At 33.0% G+C, this 21,689-nt stretch overlaps 1 long non-coding RNA gene across 3 annotated transcripts in view; it reads left to right on the forward strand.

Annotated features, from left to right (window-relative positions):
* Positions 1-21,689, forward strand: part of LOC120890358 (uncharacterized) — a 478,106-nt gene that overhangs the window by 178,744 nt on the left and 277,673 nt on the right. The window lies entirely within an intron of this gene.

Raw genomic sequence — 21,689 nt, forward strand, 5'->3', positions numbered from 1 at the left:
ATTTTATACCTAAATAGATTTTGTGTCTTAAAAATTAGGTAGAAAGTTGCTTTTTTTATTAAGATATCATAATTTCTTAGGCAAGAAATGCACTAATTTGTGGATTTGAATGAAGAGAAAACTTTATAAGAGGTACTTTTTGTTCTCTAGAGAAAAATGATGAAGAATATAATAAGTTGAATAGGAGAAATTAGGCACATATCCATATTAGTTTCTAGGTCAACTGCAAACTCAGAAGAAGATAACAATGTTTGATTTCAAATTGGGATTGAAATCCTTGTAGAAAGTATTTCAATAAGAGTAATTAAATTTGATCTTGAATTTCTCCTTGAAATGTTACAATATATATGGTTTAAAATATTGCTGATATATCGAGTTTAAATCTATTCATACATCTCACCTGAGATTATAGTCCTCAAGGAAGACAGGGAGAAATAACTTTTCTTCTGAACTGTATTATAATCTTCCTAATTGGAATTGTGACTATCTGATGAAATTTAATTAGTGCTCATTAATAACAAGACCAACAAAACTCCATTATAGACAAATAATCTTCTTACACTCTAAAATACACATGCCAGAAAATGAAGATAGGAAAAATGTAGAAAAAAAAATATAATTCTTTTTAGAGTTTCACTCTTTTTAGAGTTCATTAGATCTTCCATTTTCCCATGGGAGGAATAATCTTTGATGATTTATTGCACAGTACCGGTATGAGAATCTCTTCCGAATTCTTTCTTTTTGTGATCTGGTTTACAAAATCTTAAGAAAATTTCTTATAAAAATATGTAACTCTAAGATAGATGATACTCTATGGTTCATGTCTTATGTGTTTGCCATTTAAACCTGCTTTAAAACTGTGAAGTTGTATAAGTCAAATTGTGTGTGATTATAGAGTACCACAGATAAGAGAACAATTTAACATTGTCATCAATGTGAGATGATAATTTTGTGAACACAGCTTCTCTATCATTTGAGAATCATGTGCCATAGAAACAAGATCATTAAAAACTACAGAGGCCTAATACATTAATTATCCTATAGAAATATTTGAATATTGAGAGCTTATGCATAATTAGCCATTTTCAATAACTAAGAATGAAAGTAATTTATAGAACAATATATAGAGAGAATCTGACATTGAGTGAACATAGACTGTGTCAGGCATTGTTTAAAATAGCTTACATAATTGTCATGTAGTCTTACAAATTCCTCATGGGCTGAGAGCTATTACCATTGCTATATTATAGATTTGTAAATAGAATACATTGGTAAGATCTAAAGTCCCATAGGTAGTTGTTGGTTGAACAACGAGTTAGTCTGTACACATAACATATGGTTAAACTACTAAGAAAGCTATGATTATCACAAATTTTAATGGTAAGCCTCAGGTAAAATAAATGTGTAGTTGAGACAAACCTTTGGGTTTTTGAGGTGTGTTGCAGTCACCACTATGGTGAGCTCTTAATGGTAACATAACAATTCCAGGACTCATTCACAAGTTTTTCTTGGGCCTTCACCTTCAGTGGTCTCTCTCTTGGCCTCTGCCTTCTGGTGTAGTCATTCTGTATTTCCTCACAGCTGCTTTAGTCCAACCCTGAAGACAAGCCAGTTTGGCCAGGGCCCTAAAATTCTGTCCAGGCAGAGATGGATAAATTGGTTTCTTACACTTCTCATCTCTGAAGCTTCTTTTATTAGGAACTTAATCATATTCGTGAAAGAAGGGGGTCTCCATCCCTAATCAACTGTAAAAGTTCCCACCTCTTTAAACTATCACACTGGTCATTCAATTTTTAATATCTGAACTTTGGAAAGAAGCATTTGAATCATAGTAACCCATGAATTAAATTTTCTAAATATTTTGTTTCTAGAATTCATATTTCACATGTCCAATACATGTGACTAGTGATCAAAAAATAAAACAAGACAATTTATAGCAATAATTAATTTGTTGAGGTACTAGCTATAGAGCTTTGGGGTGCTCTGCCACTAAGCTACATCCTTAGCCTTTTTCTTATTTTTTATTTGGAGACAGGGTCTCGTTAAGTTTTTCAGGCTGGCAAACTTGGGCACCTGGGCAATAAATAAGTGATGTTTTACATGTTTGGAAACATGATGGCTGAGAAAAGTATTCCAGCCTAGTTTTTGGCGGTTTGTTAGAATACAGTGTTAATGATTAGATTATCAGAGATATGCCTACTAAAAGACAGTTAAACATTATTTTAAATGACTGAGAATGGGAAATGCTGATACATTTCATCTATTTCATCTATATTGTTTTTAAAAATCATGTACAAACACTATAAATGTGTTATAAGTAATGGTTACTAAAAAGCAGGTGATAACATAAAATTGAACATATCTCTGTAAAGTAATTAAGATAAAATACATCTTTTAGTAAAAATAACATAAGCAATAAAAATTAGAATGCACATCTGACCATAAAATTGTAACAACAAATGTTTTTACAAAGAACTATTTGAAAGTATAGAATGAGATAATAAATGTGAAGAAAATGTACTATTTCCCTAAATATCAGTAAATAAAGAGAAAAAGGGCAGAAAAAGGAATAAGTAGAAGCCTTTAGATTGCTGCATGTCCTTAGGAAGATTGTATTTAGGTTCATCTTGTGTGACAGGTCTTTATCTTTTTCCTCCAGTTCTGTTTTAAGTCCCTTACCACGCACATTTCTGACTTAAATAACATTGACCTTGAATATCATTTGAATCTCATAGCAACACTTTTCCCACCATGATCTAAAAATTCTGACTTCATGGAATAATATCTCAATGGTAAAATTTAACACTGTTAGAGAAAAACACCCATTCTACTACCAATCATTTGTTAGAACCTAGACTACAGTGAGATATTCCTTGCTCTGTGCTCTGCCACCAATAGTATCTTCACAACAGTGGATCCTGTTATCAGATTCCTTAAATGTAGACTAGTATTTGATGGTGTTTTATCAGCAAACAGATACTTCCTATTAAAAGGCATTTGGGGAATGTTCTTGTTAAGATTGTTTAGAATTGTTATAATTAAAATTAAGGATTTTCTTGACTAAAAACTTCATATATTGAAAGAAAAAGATTTTTAATGGATAATTACATTGCTTCTTGTTCAAATATCATTGCCCTTCATTCTAAAAATACTATAATTTCTAAAAAACCCTTTATGGTCTTTTTAGAACATTGCCTTAAAGTTATTTGTAAAAGTAAGAAATTTTAGGAGCTATTATGCTTTCAATAGAATGAAAAGATTTTTATTTCAAGTAATTTTCTAGCCTTGCCAAATTTCCGAACCTTTTAAAGAAAATACAGGGGAACACACACACACACACACACACACACACACACACACACACAGTTGGGAAGAAGAGAGATAGAAAGAGTGTGAATAAAGAGAGAAAAATGAATAAATGTCCAAGATCTTGATGTAGAAAAGCAAAGGAGGTTGATTTGAGATTAGCATTCTTACCTCTTAGTAGTCAGTTTACGTAAGAGGTGTTGTTGTGGTTTTTTGTTTTTTTGTTTTTTGCAGGTTTTTTTTTTTTGGCTGAGGGAGGAGGGGTCAGGCACAATGGATTATTTCCTTGCCTCTACTTCTTACTTGCTCTGTGATATGAATCAAGTCACTTAACCTCTATAGATTCCGGTTTTCTCATCTATTACTATGGAAAAAATAGTAGTTCCCTCCTGAAGGCAAAGATCTTACCATGTTTATTTCTTTTCCTAGAGGTTAAGTAATTTACCCAGCATATAATATACATATAATAATCAGCAGATAAATAATATGATATATAAGCAACAGTTCTCAGAATAATATAGGTGCCCTATGTTAGCTGTGAATATCTGATAATAGTATTTAATTATGTTTTCATTTGCTAATAATTCTTGCTAAATTAAACATAATTTAATTTGTATTTTCCATGAAATGGGTATATTCTTTTATTTCTAGAATTCTACTTTAACTGGTATATTTTATGTATATTGTTGAATTTTAGTAATAATGATACTGAGTTATATCACAAACTGTTATTCTTAATACATATATTACCCACATTTTAGCAAGTTTCATACTTCACAAAGATAATGAATATTCCTCATTGTCAATAAGACATGTTTTCCCACCATGATCTAAAAATTCTGACTTTATTTTGTCTGAAGAATGTTTTTTTTTCCCCAGCACCCTCTAACTATGTGTAGACCTTGCAAAGCACCATAGTTGTGAGAAATGTAGGAGAGTGCGTTTTGCAGAAGAGAACCAAATAGAACTGACTAGATCTCTACTTGAGCTCTCTATGACCTGATTCTCAATTATTCTTGAAAAACTGAACCAGATTCGAAGCGTTGGGACTCTGTGAAGAGGAAATATTTCCAGGGTTAAATAGACCTGAGTAAGAAAGATGCATGTGACAGAACCACATCCATATTAAAAGAAAACAAGACAAGGGTGGCATCCTTGACAAATATGTGCTGGGAACTGTCATGCTCAAAATATTCCTAAAATAATTTGAGATTATTTTTTAACCAAGGAAAAAAGTTATGAAATTTAGTTTACCAGTGTGAAAAAAAGTACTGTGAATTGAAATGCATTCTGCTGTCATGTATAAAAAATTAGAAAAATAAATAAATATATGATGAATTATGTGTTGATTATGTGTGGTGTAGCTTTTGATGCTACTCATAGACTACTTCAATTCCATTGACAGATATGTACATTTCTGAGAAGTGTTGAATAAAATAACATTTATATTACAAGTTAGAGAATGATTACTTGGAGAACTATAGCAAGGATATCAGTTATGTAATGCTAAAAACTTTTGATGCATAGTTTTAGTCATTTTGATTCAGTTATAAAATTTTAATTTGGAAAAATTATTCTTAATTCTTCTTATAATATAAACATAATTAAACTAGCTCTTGAATTCTCATTTGAAATTCTCTTCCATGGTGTACACCACAAAAATATGAATATGAAATAGGCTAAGATTTTATATGTTTTGTTTGACATTTTATGTAATTCACATATAACATGATGGCAAGGGTGGATCACACTTATTAAATCTTCATTATGAGTTTTAAAGAAATATATAATAATTGGAAAGACAAATTTCAGGGCTAGAGATAGAGCATGAGCTGTTAAATGTCTCTATGGAGTCCTTAATTGGCTTCAAAATATTACACAGAATCTGAAGATATATAATGTATTTTTGACAAATATTATACTTCAATAACTACATAGTCATATGGCTCAAATAACTTTTCAAAATTTCTTTGAAAAATCCTTAACTTTTCTTGAATATCCATTTTAAGCAAATAGAATGTTGTTTCTCATTACTGGATTGGTTTATTAACAAAACACCAGAAGTAACTTACAAACCACTGTTTGAGTAGAACATTTCTAGTTTTCTTTTTTAAATGCTTTACTAAGTGGATTTATTTTACCAATTAAAATTTGATAAATTTGAGGGCAAAACCCATAGTTTTATATTTCTTTGTATCTATTATGTTCAGTCAAAATTTTCTTGTCTTATAAAGCTAGACTTTTTCCTATGTTCAGTGCCTATTTAGACACAGGATTAATAGCAGCTAGTATATATTAAGTTGCTAACATTTTCCAAGCACTCCTCTGGCAAATGTGTGGTAACTCACTTAATTTTCATCCTAATCCTTTGAGATTACCCCTATATTAGGAATGAGGAAACCAGGAACGATTATTAACTTGCCCAAAATCACACAGCTATTAAGTAGCCATGCTGTCTTCCTACCACACAGCCAGGTCCCAGAGTCCTGTGGTTTAAATTGCCGTTGACTCTCTAAATCTATCTTCCTAAATATATGACTTTCCAAATGTGAACCCTCCTGAAAGAGCAATACAAAAAGAAATGAAAGAGGAAAAGTTTGAAGGGGATAAAAATTGGGAGACTACCAGTGCAGTCCACACAGCATAATATGCCAAAAACCAGAAGGCAAACCAAACGTGTACAGAAAAACATACACGTGTCTTTGTGATCTGAGAAGAGGACTCATTACCAGTCACTTTTAGAGGACAATTTAATGAGTAAAATACTTAGGAATAAGTTAGCATCAGGTCAAGAGATTGCTGTTTCTCATGTTGATCTTTGATGACATTTTCAGGCAACATATTAAAACAATCATTCTGTGAAGATCATTCTAGGAGGGTATGGAGTTTATTCATTCAACTGAAAGTAATTTAAGGAGCTTAGAGAAGTGGGATAATGCTGACCATGATGATGGTCAGAATCCTGATCAAAACTTGTACTGCTTTATTTGAAACATCTACAATTTACAACCTTTTGGTATTATTGCCATTTTATATCTCAAGAAACTGAATCTAAGGTACATATAGAGTCAAAGAGCAGATCAGTGGCTAAAGCTCAATCTGCATCTAGACATTACTCTAGAATCCATACTTTTCATTGTTGCACTATGGTTTGTTTCTTTTTCCTCAAACAGGTGTTTAGAAAGAAAATGGCTATGTGACAAATTAACTATTATTCTCACTGACTCAAGTATGTAATCAATAATTCTAGTTAAAGACACACCTATACTTATCTAGCAGGTAAATTTTTAAATTTTATAACAGAAGGAGAGCTACAGATTAAGATTTTTGTCCCTTTTACCCAGCTCTGCACAAGTAGGAGGTAATAGGTAAAACAGAGATGGCCTTCAAATGCAGATGTGGATTTATTCCAATTTGCTATTGTTATTGCTAATCTTAAGCTGTGTTAATATTAGTCTTCTCAAACTTCTACACAGAATACCACAGATTGGGTGGCTTAAACAACAGAAATCTAATTTCTCACTATTTTGGAAGCCAGAAATCCATGATCAAAGACTTCTATTTTGTGGTGAAGGCTCTATTCCAGGCTTGAAGACAGAGTGTTCTCCTAATATCCCCACATGCCCTTTCTCAACCTGTGCGTGTGTGAAGAAAAAGAGCAAGCTCTCTAGTATCTCTTCTTATAAGAACACCAGTACAATTAGGGCAGAGTCCCACCCTTATGATTACACTTAACCTTAATTACCTCCATGGAGGCTCCATTCCTAATTACAGCTACATGGAGGGGTAGAGACGGGGGCTAGCATTTAATCATACAAATGTGGTGGTGGGATAGGGGGTCATAATATTCAGTCCACAATAATATGGAAGCATCAACTCTTCCCTAGGTTTATTGGAAACACTCTAAAATCCTTAACCCCATATCATAGAACCACTTTTATATCTAATATTCTGAATTCATTTATACATGTCCAGATAAAGTTCTCTATAGCTTATGTCTTTCCCACTTCCAAGCTCTTTCTTGGGGGTAGGTCTTCTCTTTGAGGTTCACAGAATTTCAGGCAGAGGAGAAGGTACTATCTGTTTCCATGTCTCAATCCTTCCAGCAGCATTCACATTCGACTCTGCCTCCTCCTTCACCCAGTTGTGGACCAGTGATCCTCTCAGAAATGAATGGGACACATTCCTTAGAAAGATAAAGCAGAACTCCACTCTAGAAACATACTCATGTTTTGAAAATACACATTTTGAAAAACAAACTAAGGAAATGGACCAAACCATTCATTTTTACTTCTCAGAAAATATTCATCACAATAGGAATTGTGGTTTGGCAATACAGATTCTCTGCTAAAATACAACTTTTTTTTTTGTTTGCCTTCAGTGAAATTAAGCCATTATCCTGAAGGTTTTGAGGTGATATAATTCAGTAACACACAAGTCTTATGAATAAAAATTATTGAGTTCCATATAGCCCTAGTTAAATGTTAAATTCCTTGTTCTAAAACTAGCTTATTGGTTAATGATTTCACATAAGAGCAATATATGTTTTGGATCACTTTCTATTTTCTAAAATAACTCTTTTCACTTATTTGTATGACTTTGCAAGTATGCATTTGACATTTATTAATTTACTGACTTTTGTCAGTATTTAGAGATTACTTAGTTTAGTTATGTTTGAAGAACCATATAATTCTATGCTTTCAAAAACAGTATAATGCATGTTAATTATAATAATAATTTATATCAATGCTAACAGATATTATTGAACTTTATATTGTAACTATCTTTCCAATGTAAATTTGATGAATTTCTAAATTTTAAGACTAAGTAGAATTCCATGAAGTAATGGGATGCTGAGTATAAAACTAAATTTCCAGTGTTAGGAACGTTTGTCAAACTTCTGTGACTTAAATTTTGTGGAAGAGAATTCTTAGAACTACTGATTCTTGTAATTCACAAACTAAAATTGATATCTATGGCTGTAGAGCAAATGCCTAAGCCATTTATAATAGTAACTTTGTTTTAGATAAATTGAGTGAAATATGTTTATATGATGGCTTTATTGTGTGAGTGGTTAAGAAGTCACCTTGGGTGTTTACTTTGCCCCCCCCATCTTTCTTTCTTTCTTTCTTTCTTCTTCTTCTTATTTTTTGTTGTTTTTTAGAGAGTAACTGTCTATATGTGAGAGTTGTATGTGTGTTTGTGTATTTCTGTCTTCTCAAAGATTTCCTAAGAACATTTCTAGATACATGGTGATCCAGAGTTGCATTATATTTGAATCAAATTAGATTTATTCAGGTATACTTTAGAAATATTATTTTTAAACAGTATTCAACTTTCTTTGACATACGCAGCTGTAGGAAAGAAGAGTTTAATGGAGGATAACTTGGCACCATTTGTGTGCAAAGTTTAAAAGTTACTATTGTTCTATTCACCAAAATAAAATGGTAAAACAGATTCAGTAGAATTAGAATGTTAATTAGAATGGAAAATATAACTGCTTATTTTGAAACTAGATCAGGGTGTGTTAAGGCAATCTGAAAAGCTGAAGCATAAATGCAGATGAAATTTCAAACTTTTTAGCTCCTTGTTAAAATCATTATTAAGTTGAAATTGGAAGTGTATTTAAAGACAGTTGAAAATAGATTCCCTTCAGGAGCTATTGGGTAAACTTTCATTTTTTTAAGTGAAGAGATATTATTTACTATTCATGATCAAGGCAAATATAAATGAAACACTGAGTTTGAAAAAAAAAAGACTGCAAAGAATGTAACACATTCACTGTGTAGCTTAAGTCATTTTTTTGTTATTGTTCTTTTGTTCTGTAATTGATTGCTAGCACCCCCTTTAACCCACCTTAAAGGGCAAGCAGGAAATTCATGTTTTCGTTCATCAGCCCATCCCTCTGAAAAGCGTTCGATATTAAAACAGTTTGCAAGAAGCAAAAGCAGAGGAAAGAAGAGGCCCAGCTAGACTGTAGCAAGGTTAGAAGATACATGCAAGATTGCCTGCAACACACACCGGGGCTTGTTCCTGTCCAGTATTTGCATGGAGATATCAAGTTAATTAGGGTAGGACTCTGTTCTTCGCTTTATATGTGACCTTTTATTATATCTGTGCCTCTGTAGTTCATGTGGTGTCATAAAGCTATGGGAAAGTCTTTCCAGCTGTTTGACACAAACTGGGAAAAAAAAATAAGCATTGATATTTCCTTTTGCCTGAAGGTTTTTACAGCAGTGGAGTACGGTAGAGGCAAAGTGGATGTTGTGGTGGATTTGCTATGGGTGTCAGAATGTTTCTTTTGTCTTTGGGCTCCCTGCTTTTCCTGATGATCAGGTGTAACCCTGAGAGTTGCAGAAGCGAGTGGGGTGTTGGGCGGGGGTGCGGGTTGGTTCAGGAGGAGGTTACATGGCAGAATTCCCACGAATGCTGGCGAAGGATGAAAAAGATAAAGAAATCTTGTTTTTCTGAACGAGAGGATTCTCTGCATGACTTCCCCACTGTTGGGGTGATGAGCTTTCAGGCTGAGATTTTATTAACAATTCATATGGAGATTGAGGGCAGCGGAGGAGCAGATTCTCACATAAACTTGATCTGTCCATGAATGCAGTTCTCTGTTTGCCCTGACCCTGCGTGGCTTAAGACACTGCCTGTGAGGCCAGTGTGCCAGACACAAAGAAAGAAATGAAAAGCAAGCACATTCCAGAAGTCTGCACAAAGGAGCCCAGCAGTTTCTAGTCGTCTCCCTAGAGAGGATCTTATCTCTGCACAGCCAAAAAACCTCTAAAATGTTTATTTGTGTACCTCAAGTTTTAAAATCAATTATTCCTGAAGCAATAGTCTATAGAGATGTTTTGTTAGGTTTTGAGTTTTGTTTTCTGAACTTGTTGGAATGGGGAAAATATTTATGAGGGCACATTTTCTCAAGTTTAGCTTTAGATTTCATGGGCCTTGTATTGTTTTTACTTGGTCAGCTGGTAGTTTTCTTGCAAAAATGAGTACTTCCTAGCTGTAAGAGAAGCCAGAAAAAAAAAATGTTTTAAAGCTTGATTTGACTTGATGATACATTGTGATACTGCAACTCTAAAACTTGTGGCAGAGTTAATGCCTGAGATGAAACTGACTTGAGGTCACAAGCTTGGACATCACCGTGCTCAGGAGCACATAAGAAGTATTACCTTAGAAAAATCAGGCAAGAAGTAAGGGGGGAGGAAACTTTGAGATAAAAGAGCAAGGTGAACTAGGAAATATTAATATTACATTTCTACAATTACTGACCATTCAGTTTCTGCAAGCATTACACTAGAAAACTAATAAGCTCTCACAACTATTTCTCTGTAACCTAATACAGTAGATATTATTGTTTAACACAGTCTAGAAGCATATCTTTAGGTTTAGGGGATAAAAACTTAATATACATAAATCTGTTGCTGGCTTACATGTGTCCACAGATGCTTAAAAACTGGAGAATTTGCATGCACAAACCTTTGCATTTTGCATATGTGTTTAGCTGTTCAAGTTGCTTCAACTTTTATGGTTCATTAAAGAGCGAGCCAGTTGAGGAATGCAGGCAAATGCCATTAATTATGATGGGTTTTGTTCCTTTCATTTTATATTGGTTTTATTTCCATGAAATTAACTGTTGTGCGTACACTAATTGTCAGTAATTGGTGACAAAAATCACTTCATTGTTTTTCTATAGCATGATACTAATTAGGATCTTTGCTATATTGGCTCAATCACTTTCTGTATTTTACCTTCTATATTGAGTCAGTGGTAAAGAATATCAAGTGCAACTTTTTAAGAAGTCTGTGTAAGATAAAATGTTTCTGTTTATAGTTAAACAATTCTTTTTAACAACCTGTTACAAATTAAAACATTGACACTGAAGCAAATTTCATTATAGGTGCAATTGATTTCTTGAAGTATCAACTGTTTTTCCTGATTTGGAAGGAATCCTACTGGAATCATCTTTTAAATACTACAATTATAAATTTCAATTGCTTAGGCATATGCATTTCATTATTCTCTTTGCCTAGGCAGCTTCAAAATTAATAGTACTGAAAGTGCTTTTGTGAGGGGCTAAAATAGATTGTCTTTTTCTTCATTCCTGATGATAAAATTGATTCTCATAAAATATGGAGTATTTTTGGCTCTTGTTTTTCAGGATTTTTTTTTTCTGTTTGGTTTTGACCCACAAGAATTTTTGAAGCACTGTATTTCAAATAAAAATATATACACATAGTTGAGAGCATAAAACCTGGTATTGTACATTTTTTTTAATCACAGAAAAGAGTATATCATTCAATTAAAAACAATAGGTTATGAAGAGAGAAAAATGGGAAAATGTTCTATTTTTTGGAGTGAGATTTAATGCCAGTATAAGAAAATATCACAATGCTACCCATCCCATTGAAACATTACAAGACAATACTATTTTGCTCATTTTGTTCCTTAAAAGAATTCTTGGACTGATCCCATGTGATTTTTATGACTTTATAAGTTAAAAAGTTTTTTAACACTTTAAAGTATTCTTTCAAATTATTCTTGCTGCTTTTCCTTATTCCAAGAGACTTTTTCCAATCAAGTACCAATTTACAGTGTACAACCCATTCAGTTTGTTTTAAATGCATCCATATGTATAACTTAGCACTGAGTACCTCACAATCATCTGGAAAAAAAGTTTTTATGAAGCGATTAGGAAAATATTTGCCTATTAAAAAGGTGAAGATTGGTTTGAGCAGGGAAAGAAGAAACTGAACTTTGAAATTGAAAGCATTCATTGTTAGTAAGAAACATATGCACCAAATCTGAAATTAGAGAAAACTCATGAAATACGTATCTTGGCAAGGGGGATTGTTTGAATTCTCTAAAGCTGTCAGCCCATTTTCTCTATTTTTTTTTCCTGTTAAAGAAAAACTTCAAATGGAAAGCTTCACCTTTTGTGCAAAGTTGAAATGTTTCATTATTGCAGGATTGTTCTACACTGTATAAAACCAGAACAATTCAGTAGCTTCAGGGATGGGGGGCCACATTTTAAAATGCCCAAAGCAATGCAAAAATAAGTATAAAAATCTCTGGTTGTTTCCTTGAGAAAAGAATCTTTTGATTACAACAGTTATTTGAATACCCATTCAGATTCTTTTGTAAGATGTTGTAATAAGTGCACATCTAAATGAAGAATATTCTTGAGAGAACAAAACTCAAACATAAACTATGTTTAGCTGTTGCATTTCATTAAGTTACTCTATAGAATTAAACAAAATTTAGTTTTTAAATTATTTTCTCCTTCTTTCTTTCTCTCCCTCCTCCCTCCTTCTCTTTCTTTCCCTCTTTCTTTTTCTTTCTTTTCCTCTGCAAAATAAATTCCCCAAAGCATAATTTAGGTTGCACTTTTTTTTTCTTCTTATTGGTGTTTATACAATATAATTTTTGTTAGTTTCAAACATATAGAATATGAAAAGTAGTTTGCAAATGAGTTTGGGTATTAAGGGGGATGAAGTATAAAAGTTACTTCGAGAAGAGAATTTTTCTGTTATTCATCTGCCTACCATATCAGACTCTGCAAAGTATAATTAGACGGAGCTTTTCATTTTTTAATATTCTAATTTCAAGAAAAACACAAGAATAGAAGTCGGACACTAGTAAAACTATGTGTCATATCCATGGGCATTTGAATCCTATATGGAAAAAAAAAACCTTTTCTGCTCCTCACATAATCATATTGACAACCATACAGACACCACTGGGACCAGCATGAGTAGTAGTTCGTGTCTTTTACCGTGTTGGCCCCAGAAGTCTTTTATAATTGTAATCAGTTTCTTCATCAGACAGCACTGTGCCAACACCCCTAATTAGCCATAGTCCTATTTTAAAAATTAAGAACAGCCCACATGCAATAACATCAACAACAACAACCACCACCCCTCAAGCCCCAAGCATATTCTTTGTGTGAACTCACTCTATGGAGCAGTTGCATGCATCTCCTGGGCTCTGACCCACGTGGCATCCTTGGTGTTAATCAACTTCCCAAATGGGAGGTGCACACACATTCAGAGCAATAGACCCCATTTTGGTGTTATCAAACTCTAGTGTCATTTTTATATTTTCATCTTTCTTTTTAAAGTGACACACAGAGCTGAAATAGCCTCAATTTTTTTTTGTACTGCTAAACAGACTGCCCACCAACTAAAGCAAATGGTAATAAACAAAATAAAAAGTGATTAGAGGTAGAACAGCTTCATTCCAAGATAGTTTCAAGTTGCTTAAATGAGTTCCACATTCAATTAAACTTTTCTTTTCCTAGGAGTTAAACTCTTGCAGCCCTTGGGAAAGTGAGCAATGACTGGATTGAAAAGCATACACCATAAATAGAACAATATGATAAGTCTTGAGATGCTTTAGTTTTTATGGATCTTAGAATTCACTAAGAATTTTTATGTCTTACAATAGAGGTATAGGTATATGTACAGAGACGGGTACTACTCTTTTTATTATATTCAGTTTTTCTTGAGCTTTAATTCTATCTTGGGTAATGTCATGATCTGAAATTTGGGAAAATTTATGTGACATCAAACACAGACTTCAGCAAATAAAAGGTGGATGGAACAGGTTTATTAATGCCTGCCATGTGTCTTACCTGGGCAGGTAACCATCAATGTCTGCTTCAAGTGCCTGGTATCTGCAGGTAAAACCAAATTGTGTATGTTTTCTCCTTTGTGCCACGTGACCACTTGTTTTTATTCATAAATAATGACTGAACTGCAAGTTCATTTGCTCTAGAATCCAGGAGTATCTTGAAGCTGTTTTATAAATTACCTAGCCTTCCACCATCGCAGAAAATAATATTTTCTTATGAGTATTCATTTCTATGAGTATTCTCTTCATGTTTTTTTTTATTTTTAATAGCAGGGATATTTACTTAAGATTTTCTCTTCAAATATAAACATAGAAAAATTTATGTTATAAACCATGCTTTGTATAGGCTTCTATTTCTTTCTTTGAACTACTATTTTTTTCATACTATTCAATGCATCATTTTTTGAAATAAATTTAATGTAATATCTAAAATTTAAAATTAGTTACTACTTTTAAAGATACTAACATGTACTACAATGTAATAGTGACAGTCTTATACTATTATTTAAAATAACAAAGGAGTAAGCTATATACAATATTTCTATAGCTAGCTATTCTACCATGAAGAGTTATATATCAATGTAAAGAAGCCATGTGGAAACAGAGTAATCATCTATGCCTAATTAAATTGAAAATTATATAGATAATATTTGCTAAAAACAAGAAAACAATATGGCTCTAAAATACTATTTTGAAGGCTTATTTTTATTTTATAATACAACTTTTGTTCTAGCAATCACTTCTAACAAGCTCAAGAGGTGAAGTGTTAAGTGAATTATTATGACAGAGAGCCTAAAGTATGACCACATTGAAAATGTCAAAGGTATAAAAACACCCAATCAGGGCATGTGATTTTGGTTAACATAGTGGATGCAGGTGATTCTTAACGATTATTTTTACTTGTGCAATTTTGCTCTCTGGTTTTACTTCTTCCTGTGATCGATTCCCAGGCAAAGCCAGAGCTTTTCAGGAGAAGGTTGAGATTAAAACAATGTCAGCATTTGCTTTTAGCAAAGTGATGAGGTTATCAATAATGCATTGGAGATCTCGGGAACCTTGGACATATGTGCATCACAGCTGCCCTGCATTTATTGCATTTATAGTAGGACTTGCAGGTTTGAGCTGAGATGTCACCACATCTGTGTTTGAACCAGCCATTGACACAGACTCAAGAAATCTTGGGGGCATGGGGAGAACTGCTGAGATTATTTAACTGAAACATTGCAATGGAAGAGGTTATTTAGAAATGAGAATACATCTATGAAATTGCTTTTTTATAGAAGACTATTCAATGCTCCTTTAATAACCTTTTGTCGCCACATCTCCTTTCTAATGTTTATAAGTTTTGTTATTTCCCCGACAAGTTTATTCATATCCTAACAGCTTGTCTGGCAGCAGGGTTCATGTTCTATGCTTTGGCTTTCTGGTCACGGTGGTGGCTGAGAGTAATGGAGAGGGGGAATAAGTGAGTGTGGAAATGCAAAGCTGTCTCTTGTTACATTTTATCGATCTCATTCTGGTGTCATTCAATTAAGACAGAAATGTGATGGATAGTCTCTGCACAGATTCCTGGGTTACTCTCCATCCATTGCAGATAAAGCTTTTGTGTTTTATTTTGGGGGAAGGGGTGGGGGAAAGGGCATAGGCAAGTGGGAGAAATCAAAGATGCTATGTGATCTGAATTACAAATCAATGTCTCTCCAAGGATGCTCCAAAATGTCAAACATGCCATGTTTATATTTTCATATATACAGAATATACATCTGTTGATGTATGAGATGGTTATTAAAATTTAAAGTAGTTTAATTCTTGTTTATTATTTTCAAAGACTTATGAGCTAACATCATCCTTCAACCAGACTAAGATAAGTAAAAATAAACCACACACACACACACACACACACACACACAAACACACACACACACACACAAACACACACACACACACACACAAAAGACTTGAAGTACACTGGTGCCATATTTGAAGTTTGTAATAATGAGAAATTACCTTCTATTTTTTCATGGGTCTCTAATTCTAGGTTGACCTTTTTGCAAATAGATTTTAAAGCTGCTAAGATGAAAATTGTAGGTAATGTATTTTTTTTAGTAAATAAATGAATCCTCCTTGTTATTGCCTATACCGTCAAGAAATATGCTATCTTGAGCAAACCATTGAAATCCAGGCCTGAATAATTCTCTTCCTTTCTTTTCATGACATGTTTTTTTCTGAAGTCTATCACTACCTCTATTTGCTGCCAATGTTACATCAGGAATCCATAGATTTGAGAAGCAATAAAATGAGGAACTTATGTAAGAAAAGTGATTTTATGAAAAGATATTAAGAACTGAAAACAGATATCATAATAGTAAGTAATGCTAAATAAACAATTTTGTTTCCTCCCCAAACAATGCCAGATTCAAATTGAGGACTCCTCATTTTTTAACCAAGGTTATGACTGCTGATTCTTAGTCCAAAATTTAAAAAAAAGTTACAAAAATATTTTTAAAATCTTTAATATAAGACAAATATACTAATTTCAAAGCTTCTGTATTATTTGTATGTGACTTTGGATCAGAATGCTCTTTAAGCCTGAAGTTTATTATCTGCAAATTATAAACACAATTACTGTGAGAAATATGAGACTAAGAATATGGAAATCCCTACTTCATGCTTATCCTATGTACTTGGCACATGGGAAGCATCAAACACATTTTATTTCATCCTGAATCCCCCTTTATGGTTTTGACACTGAGTAATTTGGTCCTATAATCAGTATGTGCAGTCATTTGGGAAAGGAATGTAAGCAATGAAAAATAGCACACTTGGGCCCTGCACTGTAGGTCAAAAATTTTCTAGATCTAATTCACAGGAGTGAATTTACCAATATGTGTGGAATTTCAGTAAACAAATTTCCAATTGTTCACTAACATTTTTTTCCTAAAATTTCATTTATGAAAGGAACTCTGTAGATCAGGTCTTAATCTGAGCGTGGACAAAGTTATAACTATCATGCTTTCATCCTAAAATTAAATGTCAGCAGTTGGTTAAAGCAAATATTAACTGATTTTACAAAGGTTTAAGGACACATGGATATGAATTATTATCATGAGACTTTATTCTTTAATGGATAACTCACATTGTAACTCACTTGAATAAGTTAGGAAAACATTGGTGCATGTATAGCCTTATAAGTGCTGTGGAAAATAAAATGTAGAGCTATGAGTTGGGATCTTTCTTCCTTTTTTTGATTTTCTTTGATTAGTTTGGTTCTAAAGTCATGCATTTTTTAAAATAGGCTATTTAAAGAATTCTGTCTTCATGAATCAAAGCTTACTTCAAATATAAATCAATGTATAACTAATACCTCTTTAAAAATGCATATATAAGGGATAGATAAAAAATAAAGGATTTTTGTTCCATGATCAAAAACAAAAACATGGGCTATCTCTGATAAAGGAAAGGTTTTATCTTAAATTTTGCGCTCGTGTGCGCTCGCTCTCTCTCTCTCTCTCTCTCTCTCTCTCTCTCTCTCTCTCTCTCTCTCTCTCAGTTGTCTACTTTGTGTGTCCTAAGACTGCTTCATGCATTCTTGCTGAAAGCTACTAATACTTTGGTTGAAGATGTAATGAATTACCATATTTCTTCTGTTTCCCACAATCATTGTGGACTCCCTAGAATTACTTGGTAATAAATTCATTTATGCTTTTGAAGATTTAACACAAATCACTCATCATAAAATGTGCATATGGCACTTCTTGGTATCCAAGACACTAATCATCATTTTCTCAATAGAACAGGAATCATGGTGGCATGTTGACTCATTCTTATACCTTCAAAGGTAGTTTGAGTCTTATCTGGGGTGGGATGCTTCTTCACTCCCTTGAATTCAGGAGATGTTACTCAAAAACAACTTTCTAAGATGTACTACACTTTATAGCTGATGAAATTTAAAATAGTCTACAAGGTAGGCTTCAAATGTTAATTAAAATTTATAAAGTTCACAGAAATATAGAATCCTAGTTTGGGACCTTATTTTATAAACTATGACTTCCAACATTCAATTCCAAGAACACTCATAATCTAATATTTGCGGCAATATTGCCTCCCTTAAATTCTAGAAGAAATGTTGTCATGGAATTTTCTAAGATAGTTAGGTATTGGTTACTCCTTATGTATTATTTTCTTTTAAAAAATATTTTGCTAACTTCAGATGATGTTGAAAACCTTGTTGTTGATACTTTGCATCTCTTTACAGTCTAGCTTTCTAATAAGAATGTAAGCATATTGTAAAAAAAAAGAATTTCAGATGCTCAAAGATTATTCAAATAGTCATGCAAACTCAATACTGAATATTCTCAGGAAACAACATGCTGCTATATTCTTCTCCATTTTCTTCTGTTCATCAAAGGGATTTGAAGGATGGTGCCATCCTTAGATACTAACAGTTTCTTCTCTTTAACATTTAAACGTACATTCTACATCTACTGTTGAATTAACATGATGTTCTAGGTATTGTGTTGCATGCCAGGTATGATCAATTTCAAGTTTATAAATCATATAAAGCTCATAATAATTTTTACAAACACTTTGTGTTTATTATCTGTAGAATTCAGAATTTTGTTGAATACCTGCTTTCCTTCATTTCTCTGTCATTTTCTTCGTGTTCTTAAAAACACACACACACACAAAACAACAACAACAACAACAACAACAAAATAAAACACTGTCCTTTCTACATGGCTTTTGGGCCATATCAACTTGGTTTAAGATCCTTCTTCAATAGTCTACTACCACATATCTCAAATAGATGGCGGTGGGGCATTAAACTCTTTGTCAATAAATGTTTGTTAAGGTTCCAGTTTAAGACAACTTCAATGACAAATTTTTCACGCTGACATTCTCCAACCAAGACTAATTCAGTGAAATTCATTGGCTCATTCTCATCCTCTTTCCCTCTCTTTTCTGTTTATATACTTTCCTTATCTCTTCCTCTCTAATTGTCTTAGCAACACTTTGGGATCACAGCGTTGGAGTATTAGGTTTGATATCACTTTAGTGAATACACACTTTATGTATTCATAGTTGAAGATCCTTGGCCCAGGAAAATTACCAAGAAATCACAGAGAAAGTTCAGGAAATGCCTTTTCCCTATGGAAAAATCTAGATGCCATAGTCAACCCACTTGTTTTATCTTGAAATTTTCAAGGAGAATTCCTTGTCTTGATTCATCTTTCTTTCCACAGTGCCTGGTGTACTTGAAGAAGTCAACTTATATTTGTGGAAAGAATCAGAAACTTTATGTCATATTTGAAGATGTTTTCATCATGAGATGATTTACATTTCATCTTCCCAAGTACAGAGGTGTTAATTTTTCATTCCTCTGAGCAAAAAGAGGAATTTGAAAGTTTCAAAATCATGTTCTGATTATCTTCATGGCATACTGTTATTTCAGAGAAAGGAAAGAGGGACCCTCTTTTTCTGTTTCCCCTCAGAGCACTTATTAAGTGATTAAAATTAAAATCAATATTCTCATGGTTTTTATATTGAAAAAAGGTACGACCAAGCTATTCACTGAGCAATTCTTTATAAGGGTTTCTTGAGGTCTGGAACATGGAAAAATTTGATAAACCATTTTGATAGTGGAAGTTTAAGTGATACTATGCTAAGAATATAAGATGTACCCAGAATCACACACATTTAAAAAGATATGCAAAATGACAAATTTTTCATGCTGACAAACATTCTCATTATATATTCACTGAAATCTCATCCCTTATTTCTCACCAAAATCTAATTTTATCCTATATACAGTTATTTGTCTGCTTGCTTGTTTTGATTTTAGTCGTTAATGAACAGAATATCAGCAGTTTGACTGTTCACTTAAATTACTTAGTTGAGTATTGAACCGAATTTGTTTCTCAACACCAAACACAGCAAGCATTCTAGAAGACTGACTCTTAACAGATTGAATCAAAAGGGAAGGAAAGCAAAGTGGAATAACCTGGACAAGTTGGACCATGGAATAGAAGGGACAGAAATGAGGCCATTCTGTTTTCAACAGTGACTTGGAAAAAAATAATTTTGATGTTTCTGTTCATAGTTAGAGATATCTTGAAATATACACATGAACTTCTTGGCTCATTTCCTGTTGTGTTAGAGTGTTACTGCTGTTTTTGCACTCAAGCAGGTTTAAAAAGAGAAAGACTCATTGTTTTAATCTGCACCTCAATTGGGTCAAAGTATTCTAGGTCTCTGTTTTTCAGAAAACCTATTTGGTTATCTATCTAAGGGTAAAGAAATTCTAGAGAATACTTTCTTTTTTTAAAAAAAAATATTTATTTTTTAGTTGTAGTTGTACACAATACCTTTATTTTATTTATATTTATGTGGTGCTGAGGATCAAACCCAGGGCTTCCAACATGCTAGGCAAGTGCTCTACCACTGAACCATAACCCCAGCTCAAGAATTAATTAATTTTCACAAATTCAAGTTAATAGGACACTCACTGACAGAGAAAGAGAAAACTGTATTGCATAAGTGGAAATATATATTTATTAGCCTTTCAAAAGATTTTCTTTCCAGAATAGGCAATTTAAGAAACCATATTAGTGTCTGTATGACACTTATAGATTATAAAAGTAAAATAAACAGTATACCTTAATCCTAATGATTATCACTTGAATTTTCAGTCAACTGGAAAGGAATTCTCAATTTGGTTAGTGGAAAGTTTCATTTATACTGGACTATATATTATCTTCCCCCAATTTTGTATTTATGTAAATTAACACTTTTTACATATAAAATAAATCATGGAAATATTTGGTATAGTTCAAAACAAACAAACAAACAAAAAACTGAACAAAGTAAGATTCCCCCAAAACACCAAACTAGTTAAAAGCAAAACATGTCACTGTTAGACACACATGTATGTTTCAATCCCATCTTAGTATGTTTTCTGTTGCTATGACAAAACACCTGAGGCTGGATAGTGTATTAAAAAAGTGAAGGATTACTTATCTTATTATTTTGGAGGCTGAAAATCCAAGATTGGGTGGGCCCATTTGTTTGGCTTCTGATGAGGGCCTTCTGGCTATGTCAGCACATGACAGATAGCATCACTGTAGGAGTGTGTGCAAGAGGAAGAGATTGGACTATGAGCGAAGCTTTTTCTTCTTCTAATAATTCATATTTTGAAAAATTAAGTGTGATCCTTGGAGAACAACATTAACTCCTTCAGAGGGTGTGCCCAATGACTTAACTGCATTCAAGTAGGCTTTACCTCTTAAAGTTTCTAACACCCCACACTGGGAACCAAACTTCAAGCACATGAACCTGTGGAAGATGTAAACCATATCCAAGCCACAGCATTTCATTTGTTTATTCATTTGTTGTTTTTGTCTTAGCAAGCAGTAGTTTACCTAGTGTTATAGATGGTTTTCTGTTACTAAGTGCAGAAATGGACTGGCAATGACTTTCTACTATTTTTCACCTCTTATAGGTCCCACCACCTCTTAATATTGCCACATCAGGGACCAAGCTTTTAACACATGAGCCATTAGCATATAAAGCACATCCAAACCATAGCACCCAAAGAAGTTTCAAATGCAAAATGAAGTTGAATTAGATTACCTATAATACTGGTTCCAGAATTAGCAGTGTATGATTTTACAAATATATGCAAAAGTCCCCATTCAATAATACTATTTTATAACCTTTGTGAATTTTGGTAGGTAGGCTTTCTTTTT

The sequence above is a fragment of the Ictidomys tridecemlineatus genome, chromosome 3 (assembly GCF_052094955.1).
Source record: "Ictidomys tridecemlineatus isolate mIctTri1 chromosome 3, mIctTri1.hap1, whole genome shotgun sequence".
NCBI lineage: Eukaryota > Metazoa > Chordata > Mammalia > Rodentia > Sciuridae > Ictidomys > Ictidomys tridecemlineatus.